General features: G+C 45.6%; 1 protein-coding gene across 3 annotated transcripts in view; it reads right to left on the reverse strand.

The window, feature by feature from the left end:
• DRP2 (dystrophin related protein 2) overlaps positions 1-6,868 on the reverse strand; it is a 47,679-nt gene extending 40,811 nt beyond the window's left edge. Inside the window, exons 1-2 of one of the 3 annotated variants that reach the window (XM_082718491.1) lie at positions 6,792-6,868; positions 4,381-4,448 (exon numbers count right to left, since the gene is read on the reverse strand). The gene's annotated coding sequence lies outside the window, so the exon portion shown is untranslated. Of the gene's footprint in view, positions 1-4,380; positions 4,787-6,791 lie in introns of those variants that run through there. The other 2 variants (XM_082718492.1, XM_082718493.1) reach the window with 2 other exon arrangements.
• Between the last annotated feature and the right edge of the window lie 3,824 nt (positions 6,869-10,692).

Consider the following 10,692-nt stretch of genomic DNA (forward strand, 5'->3'; position numbering starts at 1 on the left):
GAACAGATATTGAAGATACATATTTTAGATAAAAGAAAAGTTCAGAATCATATGTCTGAGAGAGCACCAATTATGCAAAAAGCTTTTGAAAAACATCTACATGAGCATATGCATAGAAAGAAAACCTGCAAGGAGACACAAAACCGCTCAGCAACAGTATTTCTGGAGAGTTGTGTGAGGGGGACTCTCCCTTAGACTTTATATATCTTGCGTATGTATATATACATACAAACATATATATACATAGATACATACACATACATTTATATGTATTCTATACCAAGTGTTTATTATTCTTGGGAGGAAAATAAATAGTGAAGACTTTTAAATCACGAGAAGTTTGGCAAAGAACACAGCAGTGGGAAGAAGACCCCCTTCCCATGTGCTATAGATTCCTCTCTCCAACCCGAGGTAACAATGAATGATGGCGTCCTCTCTCACAGCATTGCCTTTCTACCTGACAGCATGGCACCAAGACAGAAGACACACATCTCACTGGTACTGAACCTTGTTATGTGTTCCTAAAATAATTCTTGCAATGTAGCAAAAAAACTGAGGTTCTGCTTCAAATGCTCTCACTTAATGAATAAATCATGGAGACTCGGAGTGTCAAACTGGAAGGAGCCTTAGAGATTATCTAGTCCAACCCCCTCATTTATTTTTTTTAAGATTTTATTTCTTTATTTGACAAAGAGATAAAGCCAGAGAGCACAAGCAGGGGGAGAATGGCAAATGGAGAGTGAGAAGCAGGCTCCTCGCTGGGTGGGGAACTGGATGCGGGGCTCGATCCCACTGATGAGGGGGTTCGATCTCAGGCGCTTGGGATCATGACCTCAGCTGAAGGCAGATGCTTGGCTGGCTGAGGCACCCAAGTGCCCCCAAACTCCTCACTTACAAACAGAAAGAATGAAATGTGTTCCTGAGAACACATAGTTGTCAAGGAATTTCAAGATGAAGTGTATTCTCCAGTGAAAAGAATCAGAGATCCATCCTCATGGGGAGCATTTTATTCTAAGCCCAATTAATGCAATACATCTGAAACCTTTAAACACTGCTGGTGGGAGTATAAGTTAGTCAACCAATTTGAAGAGCAATTTAACAGTATCTCTCGAAGGTGAATATTTTCATACACTGTGATGGGACAATTCCTTTCTAGATATATACCCAGTAGCAACAGTCACATAAGAATATCTACAAAAGAATGATAAGGATAGCTTGAGCTGTGAGCCAAAAACTGGAAACAGCCCAAATGTCCATAAACAGCAGAATGGATGAATAAATTATGGCATATTCATTAAGTGGAATGTTATACAGTAGTGAAAAAAGTAAGTGACCTAGAGTCACATGTCCCAACACGGATGATTCACAAAGGTAACACTGCAAATATAACACAAATGTAACCATGCAAAGAAATGGTTCTGCTGTTTAAAGACACATATGTATGTAGCAAAAGTATATATAAGTGCATGAGAATCATAAGTACCAAATGCAGGACACAGTGGTTAATTCAGAGGGAGGTGGTGTGGGGAGGAAGAAGTTTTAACCATAGAAGGACAGACAGAGGGTTTCAATTCTACTGGTGATGTTTTCTTCTTAGGCTGGGTGGTGGGCATTCTGATTCTTTTTACGTTATTCTCTGTATCTTTTTGGCAGAGACAAAATTTTCACAGCACATTGGTTGAAAGAATGCAACAAATCCCATGCTGAAGAGAATCCACACTTTTCAGATGTTACAAAATACTAAAAGAAATGTGTAAGATACCCATGTTGCCCTCCAAATGACAAGATTATCCCTTCAACCTGTTCCATTTTCCTGGGACTAATTTCACAGGAGGGAACCTGCTGTAGAAGCTGCCCTAGAGACTGAGAATCAGGAGATGAGGGTTCCACACTCTCAGATACTCATTAGCTTTGCCTAGGAGACCAATTTGATGCATCTATTAGTTTCTCTCTCATTGAAAAAGGCAGAATTGGACTAGATTATCTTATTAAGTTTTTTCCACGTGACAAATTCTCCCAGCTTCTTTCTTTGTTTGTCTGGCTTTGTCTTTTTGAGCAGCAATTCCCAAAACTGTGTCTGCAAGATTCTGAAGGGCTTTCCATGTAGAAGAGCGTTCCTTGGTCAAATCCGTTTGCGAGCTGCTGCGTTAAACAAAATTAAACGGATTTATTTATGGCAGTCCGGCTCAGAGCCTTTTTGTTATGCTTATATACACTGTGACTCTCTTAGGAGGAGAATTCGGTCTTGAAGCGTTTTCCAAAAAAAATTATTGGACCACAGAACGCACCCCCACACCACCACCACCACCACTCCTTATTTTAAAACAGAATCTATTAACATTCTCTCAGAACAGCGTTCTGTGAGACATCAGTGTGGTTAGTGCTGTCCTAGAAGGGATTTGTCTCACTTGCTATTTCAGTTGCGGATGTGTGTTTAGAATCCCTTATAAGGGAGGAATGTCGTTGCATGGTATAGCTCGCATAGAGTGGGTTTCTCCTGATTGTCCCTGGCAAGTTTGGAAGGATATCTGCTTGGGCTTCGTGAGGGAGAGCCCCTCCTATCTGGCACTGGGGCAGATAGAACCTCAGAAACTTCTGGGGAATCTATACTTAGAAGTGCTGCATCCCAGATACACTCTCTAATTCTGGCTCTTGGGCTTTTGCTAAGTTTGCTGCTTCGAGCCATACTTCCTCCTCTGGGTGGTTTTGGAACTGAGCTCCAGAGAGACTTGGCAAGAGAGCAGAATGACTGGGGAAACAACTTTCCATGTATCTTCTTCTCCCCAGCAAGAGTTTGTAGGAAGCCAGACTGCAAGGAAGAGGTGAACCCACCCAGGAAAAGAGGGGCTCTGTCTTCTTTGGGGGACAGAATACTTATCACTTTGACTCACCGCACCTCCTTTTCAGGAAGGGTTTCCTTGGAAGGCTCCCAAGTTCTCTGGAACCATCTTCCCATCCAAATCCCGGAGGGAGGGAAAAAAATCTCCTGAGGTTGGTGGTTCCCACAGGGCCTTTTAAAAGGTGATTTACTGGGGCGCCTGGGTGGCTCAGCCTTTAAGCAGCTGCCTTCGGCTCAGGTCATGATCCCAGGGTCCTGGGATAGAGGCCCACATCGGGCTCCCTGCTCAGCAGGAAGCCTGCTTCTTTCTCTCCCACTCCCCCTACTTGTGTTCCCTCTCTCTCTGTGTCTCTCTCTGTCAAATAAATAAATAAAGTCTTTAAAAATAAATAAATAAAAGGTGATTTACCTGAGGGCCTTTAATCTAGAAACAAGGATTCCTTTTGGAAAAGTCAGGAACTCAGGTGAACTAGACCTAGAGCTTTCTAAAGACTTTCAGTTCTCTTGAATGATCAAATAAAGAACGTAAGAGAAAAGTATGTTCTCTTCCATTCGGCATGCACTATGCTCTAGATGGAAACACGCAGCGGGTACTTCATCCCAGTCCAGCCTGGCCACCTGCTTGAACCCAAAACCCAGGAGGCCTGGCCCTGTCCGCTTACCACAGGCAGGAGAAACCTTAGCTACCCACACAGTCTCAGGCACACTTACCAGGCTGGGGTGTTGGGCCTGGTGCCAGAAAAGGTAAGGAGCCCAGAAGGAACAGGGTGTTTGACTTCAGGACAGGTGAGCCCCACTGCAAGCACGCCAAGCTATGGTCTCAAGAGTGGAAAGGTACCTCCTGATTGTGGTGGCAGTGTGTGTGTGCGGGGGGTGGGGGGGAGACTAAGGGAAGAAGCAAAGGGGAAAATGCCACAGAGAAGATGAATTGAACCAGGAAGTAAGGGCGGAGATTAGGATGTGCCTTCAACACCCAGCTCCCAAGGCAGAGCCCAGTTTACTCCAGGGAGGCATTCCTGTGTCCTGTCTGCCGACTAGACATTCATTTGCTCAGGAAACCTGCTCTGAGGTCCCAGGGTTCCTCCCTCCTCCCTTTTCAGCCTGGGCTTTCCACACCCCTTCCCTTCCCTCCCACCAGGAAATCCACCCTTGGACAAAAAGCATGTCATTGAGAACAAACACAAATGAACAAACAAGCCAGCAAACATGGAAACAAATGATAGCCCTCTCCTCTCTAAGAAGCAAACTGTGGACCTTCTTCTTATTCATTAGTTGCTCAAATTGGTTTGAGTTTCTGTTGTTCCTGGGCACCTTTTCTCCCCCCACCCCCTCCCAATCCAAGCAGTAGCTACTTCATTGTGGGCATTTTTTTAAATGCAAGTTTTCCCCCAAAGGCACATGCAGGCAGCAGGCAAGGAGACACACACACACACACACACACACACACACACAGTATCTCTGGAGCTTGCCTTCCCTCAGTCATTTCCCCCTCAGCCTGCCGAAAAAGGGCGAGGCTGGGGAATCGTTTCTCCGTGGCCTACCTTCTGATTCCGGCAGGTCTGAGGAGCAGGCTGCAACTGGGAGCTGGGAGGCTGGCGCCGGGCTGCCTCTGTGAATCAGCAAAGAAGTCCCTGAGACAGGGATGCCGACAGCTGCTGTATGCACACTCTCCCTTCGTCTCTCCCACCTTCCTGCCCTCTTCTCTTTCTCTCTCCTCCTCCCCTCTCCGAGCCGCTGTGTGTTGCTATGCAATCACATTGGGACTCACAGCATCGCTCCGACCTCGGGCAAAGATACCCTTGACTGGGCAAAGGCAAAAAGAGCAAGGACAGTTTTGTAAAACTACCAGAGCCTTCCCGGCTCTCTTCAGAGATTTCAATTCATTAGAAGCAGAGGAGGAAAGCGGAAGAGGCTGAGAGGCAGAGGGGGAGACAGGGAGAGGGGGAGAGGCTTCCACTGGGGAGGAGGAGACAAAAGAGGCCCGGAGATCAATACAAGCGGCTGAGTGAGGAGCCTGGGCCCCAACTTCCACAAATCTAGCCCAGAGCCAGAGCCAACTTTGGAGCCAGCCGCTGGCAGGGTCCCTCAGTAACCAGTCCAGGATTCGGTTTCTGTGTTAGAGGTTGAAACACTGTGCTCTAGAATTGTCACTGGTACCCAAGGTACAGTCTTGGGCCAGGGTGGACCTCCAGTCACCCCCAAAGTTCTCTGTTCACCCCTGTTAGAGCTACGTAGAGAAAAACACCTCCACAATGAGGGAAAAAAAGGGGACCTTGAATGACTGGAGAAAATATATTTCCTCCATGCCTCTCTTCAGCAACTATCACAGTCATTCTCCCTCCTTCTGTCCATACCAGCCCCTTACTCTCAATCACCCCTGTTGAAGAGAAGAGGGTATAAGGCCCAAATGCCCTGAAAGAAGCTGGAAAATCCACTAAAGGGACAGAGAATATTATAGCCCTTTACAGAGTGCCTGGCACCTAGTAGGTTACTTAGTATTTGTTAAATGAGTAAATGGGATGGATGGATGGATTGAATAGCAGTCAAAAAGTCACCATCACCAGGGGTGCCTGGGTGGCTCAGGTGTTAAGTGTCTGTTGGGCTCAGGTCATGATCCTGGGGTCCTGGGATGGAGCCCTATGTTAGGCATCCTGCTCCACGAGGGGCCTGCTTCTCCCCTTCCCCCTGCTTGCGTGCTCATTCACACACAAGCTTGCTCTCTCTCCCTCTCTCTCTCTCTCAAATAAATAAATAAACTTTAAAAAAAAAAAAAAGCCACGATCCCCATCCTCCTACACAAACATACTCATATGTAGAGCTCTAGCAGCTCCAGGACAGGGCAAAGGATAAGAGAAACATTCTTCTTTCCTCCTTCCACTTCTGAGAACAGGGTACATGAAAGAGAGAGAGACTGGTTTGGTGGTGGGGGTGGGGTGGTGTTGCTTAACTTCAGTGATTTGCATCTAAAAGTTCTATAAGCTCTGATGGTACTGGAATGTAGACCAGAGCACACATTCATACCCTGGCGCAAAGGACCTGTGTCTAGTGTTTACAAAGTGTCTACAGGGACTGAGAATTATTATTATTGTTATTGAAAATCCTCAGTAGGAAATAATTAGTGTATAAGCTATGTGTGTGTTTTCTTTTGAGATGAAATTTTTTAAAAACTTCAGCTGCTGGTTTCAGTACAAGTTTAACGAATCTCTATAAAACAAGCAAACAAAATGGGAACCCACTGCCCCCCTTAATCCCCCCCCACACATAGGATTTCATTGCTGTGTGAGTGGTCCCTCGTGCTTGGCCAAAGCAGTAGCAGCCAGGCCCCCATGCAGGTGCAGAAAGGGCCTTTCATTTCTGAAGGAACTTTTGGAAAGACATCCGGCTTCTCAATCTACATACCCTCAACGGAGCATTTCTTAGCTATCCAACCTAGCCTGGGACTGGCCCTGAGTCCCAGCCACAGTCTCAGCCATAACAGCTTCCTGGGCTTCTCAACACCATCCAGACCTAGGGTCCCAGGAGTCCTTTACAAGTGACTTGGTATGCCCTGGAAAGGAGAGTTGGCTTGAAGAAAGCCCAGAGGGAACACTCTGAGAAATTATTTGGGCTTGCACAGATGCAGAATGACTACAACAGCCATACACCAAATCCATGGGAACCTGACTCACTACTCAGCCAGGCACTAGCTCACCAGTAGGCCAAACAAAACCATAGTCTGGGTCTAGAAGGAAGAAGGAAAGTGAGCTCCTGGTGCTTGCTCCCACTTGGACTGCAAGCGGCCTTATCCAGATCACAAGCGGCCCTTGGAATAACCCTTTTCTTTTTCTACCTCAAGAGAAATCATTCAGGCTGCAGACACAAAAGGACAGTACCTGCCCCTGTAAAAATAAGCCCGCAGAGTTTGTTTTAAGGGGTATAAGAAAAGGCTTCCCCAAATCTCTTTCCTACTGACCTCATCATGATGGAAAATCCTCCCCTCCTTATTTCTGTTTATGGCACCAATGGCTCCTGTGAAAATGGGAATGTTACCTATGAGACAAAAAACATTAGGCCACTATCAGCTAGCTATTAGATTATACTAGTAATGATAATAATGGTTAACGTTATTGAGCATATACTATAAGCTAAGCACTGTTTGAAGTGCTTTGCACACATTATTTGCTCATTTTATCCTCACAACACACTTAAAATAGCTTTTCTTATGCCCCCCCCCAACTTTACAGATAAAGCACTGTGACATAGTAAGTAAGGTTAAAGGACTTGTCCAAGGTTACACGCCTAATGTGTTATGGAGGTTAAGACTTATCCTAGATCAGTCTAGGAACAATGTCCACCTGATGAACCACTGATTCCATTCATCTAGGAGCAGCCAGGCATAGGCAGGTCACTGAGACAAATGTGACTAGGGCACAAGAGTTCTCCAGATAGTTTTTCCATCCTTTGTGCCTTTCTCAAGCTATTTCCTCTACTTAAACTTTCTCCCTTCCTTTGGTTACAGACATAGGGACCATAGAAGCCAGAGTTCTCTCTCTCTGAAGAATTCCAAGTGAAGAGGACCCACTAAAGAAATTGGTTAAGGAGCACCTAGGTGGCTCCTTTGGTTGAGTGTCTGCCTGTTGGTTTTGGCTCAGGTTTGATCTCAGAGTCCTGGAATTGAGCCCCGCGTCAAGCTCCACGCTTGGCGTGGAATCTGCTTTTCCCTCTCTCTCTCTGTTCTTCCCCCTGCCCGCACTCTCTCTCTCTCTCTCATTCTCTCTCTCATAAATAAATAAAATCTTATTGAAAAAATAAAGAGGGGTGCTTGTGTGGCTCAGTCAGTTAAGCATCTGCCTTCAGCTCAGGTCATGATCTTGGGATCCTGGGAGCAAGTCCCATATCAGGCTCTCTGCTCAGGGGAGTCTGCTTCTCCCTCTCCCTCTGCCACTCCCCCTGCTTGTGCTTTCTCACTCTTTCTCTCTTTCTCCCTGACAAATAAATAAAAAAATTTTTTAAAGAAATAGTTAGGACCAGGGGGCGCCTGGGTGGCTCAGTGGGTTAGACCACTGCCTTGGGCTCAGGTCATGATCTCAGGGTCCTGGGATCGAGCCCTGCCTCAGGCTCTCTGCTCAGCAGGGAGCCTGCTTCCTCCTCTCTCTCTGCCTGCCTCTCTGCCTACTTGTGATCTCTCTCTGTCAAATAAATAAATAAAATCTTAAAAAAAAAAAAAAGAAATAGTTAAGACCATGCATGGAGTATTAAAAGGAAAAGACAAATGACCTTGAGATGGGATGGAGTTCTCTGGTTTGCCATGGTTCCCACATAGCCTACAGTACTTCTCTACTTCCCTGTATTTGGTCACCTTGCTCAGCACTCCTGTATTTGGTCAACTTGCTTAGTTTCTGTGGGCTTTTCACTATGTGCCATCTCACAGGCTACCGAAGGTACATACTTTACCATTGTTGATCTCCTGAAGCATTTGGAGAAGAGTTGTGTGTTTCATTTCCTGGAGAGTGATAGGAGAGACAGAGTTTCTAGTTGTGTGGCAGAAGAGGTAAGATCTTTCCTAACCAACTAGAAAGATAAGTCCACTCTGACATTTAAGCCCCAAGGAGGCTCTTTCTCACCCAGGGGACATCTGAACAAATCAGAGCAAGCACATAGGCTAGTTTAACTATTTTCCTGAGGAGGGCAGAGAAAAAAATCAAAGTAGTTTGGGCCATAAGCAGGACTCTGCTAGGTGGACAAGGATAGGTCGGGCATTTCTCGGTAGGTTGAGAGAAAGCGTGTGCCAAGGCACAAAGCTCAAAGAACTTGGCTTGCTAAGGGACTACAAGTACTAGTTAAGTATTGCTAAGTTAAGATAGGGATATAGGTTAGAAATGGGAGGTGGCAGGAGATGAAGTTATGGAAGCACACGAGAAGTTGCTAGAATACCATGCTAAGGATCACACAAGATAATTTTCAAAAGCAAGCAGCACAACCAAATTTATGTTTTAGAAATATTCTAGGGGCACCTGAGTGGCTCGGTTAAGCATCGGCCTTCAGCTCAGGTCATGATCCTAGGGTCCTGGGATAGAGACCTCTTTCGCTGTCTCCTTCTCTCTGTGTCAAAAAATAAATAAAACCTTTTTTTAAAAAGATTTTATTTATTTTTCTGACAGAGAGAGAAACATCAAGAGAGGGAACACAATTAGGGGGAGTGGGAGAGGGAGAAGCAGGCTTCCTGCCAAGCAGGGAGCCCGACGCAGGACTCGATTCCAGGACCATGGGATCATAACCTGAGCTGAAGGCAGACGCTTAACGACTGAGCCATCCAGGCACCTCAAAAATAAATAAAATCTTTAAAAAATATTATTCTGGGGCATCTGGGTGGCTCAGGGGGTTAAAGCCTCTGTCTTTGACTCGGGTCATGATCTAAGGGTCCTGGGATCGAGCCCCACGTCGGGCTCTCTGCTTAGCAGGGAGCCTGCTTCCCTACTCTCTCTCTCTCTCTGCCTGCTTCTCTGTCTACTTGTGATCTCTGTCAAATAAATAAATAAATTCTTAAAAAAATAAAAAATAAAATAAATATTATTCTGATGGCATTCATTTCAATAGGATGGTAAGTGCAATGAAGGATGAATTGGAGGACACAGTTGCAGGTATTCATCTGCTGGGGGCCTGAAGCAGAGCAGCTGGCGGGAGGATGAAACAGTACCCTCTCAGGGCACAGTGGCTGAGTTGGTTAAGCATCTGCCCTCAGCTCAGGTCATGATTCCAGGGGCCTGGGATGGAGTCCCACAGCGAGTTTCCCTCCTCGGCAAACAATCTGCTTCTCCCTCTCTCTCTCTCCCTCTGCCTCTCTACATGCTTGTGCTTTTGCACGCTCTCTCTGTCAAATAAATAAAATCTTAAAAAAAAAGAACCAGTACCCTCTTCCAGTGGATCTTCGTCATATGATCCTCTTCTTTTATCATCTCTTCCTAGCCTTACTACTTGCTAATAGTCGTAAGAGAAATAAACTGTGAATAGCTTTTCCGTCCTTTGGTGGGAGATTGAAGGGGGGAAAAATAGTCTAGGTTATCCCTACTGTCATTCCACAACCTTATTCATTGGCTCCCTGACCACATTCACCAAAACTACTTCAAATTGTTTCTCCCCAACCCAAGCCCACCTACTTCAGCAAATAATCTCCATTCTTCCTTTACTGAGAAGGTAGGAGCTACTCCTACAAATTCTTTTCTACCTCAGAACCTCAGAATTTCTTCCAGTTTTCTTCCCCCTCTAACATCCCCAGACAAAACAAACCCCCATTTCCCCCCTCCTTAAAGTCTGCTCATGATCTCACAACATCCACTTCCTATCTCCTCTGGGACTTTTTCCATAATTTTTTTTTCTCTTGTTTTCATCTTCAGTCTTTTCCTTGCCCCTGAAACTTTCCCTGCTGTCTAAAAACATGTGAGGAGTAGGAATTTTACTGACTTCTATGAGCTGAGAAGTGAGAAGAATGCTTCCCTACTAGAGAAAGGACCCCTCACATCTACCCCCTACCACCACACACGCAACTGTGTCAAGACTGGTTTTTTTTTTAAGATTTTATTTATTTATTTGACAGAGAGAGATCACAAGTAGGCAGAGAGGCAGGCAGAGAGGGGGGAGGGGGAAGCAGGCTCCCCGCTGAGCAGAGAGCCTGATGCAGTCCTCGATCCCAGGACCCTGAGATCATGAACTGAGCCGAAGGCAGGTTTTAACCCACTGAGCCACCCAGGTGCCCTGTCAAGACTATTTTTACAAACAAGATGGAGAGGATTTAGAGGGAAGTAAAATCATCAGGGCAAAGAATTCCCAGGTTTTAGGTCAGGCTGGGAAGTAAAAAGCAGCATTAAGAAAATGCA

The sequence above is a fragment of the Mustela nivalis genome (genome assembly GCF_964662115.1).
Source record: "Mustela nivalis genome assembly, chromosome: X".
NCBI lineage: Eukaryota > Metazoa > Chordata > Mammalia > Carnivora > Mustelidae > Mustela > Mustela nivalis.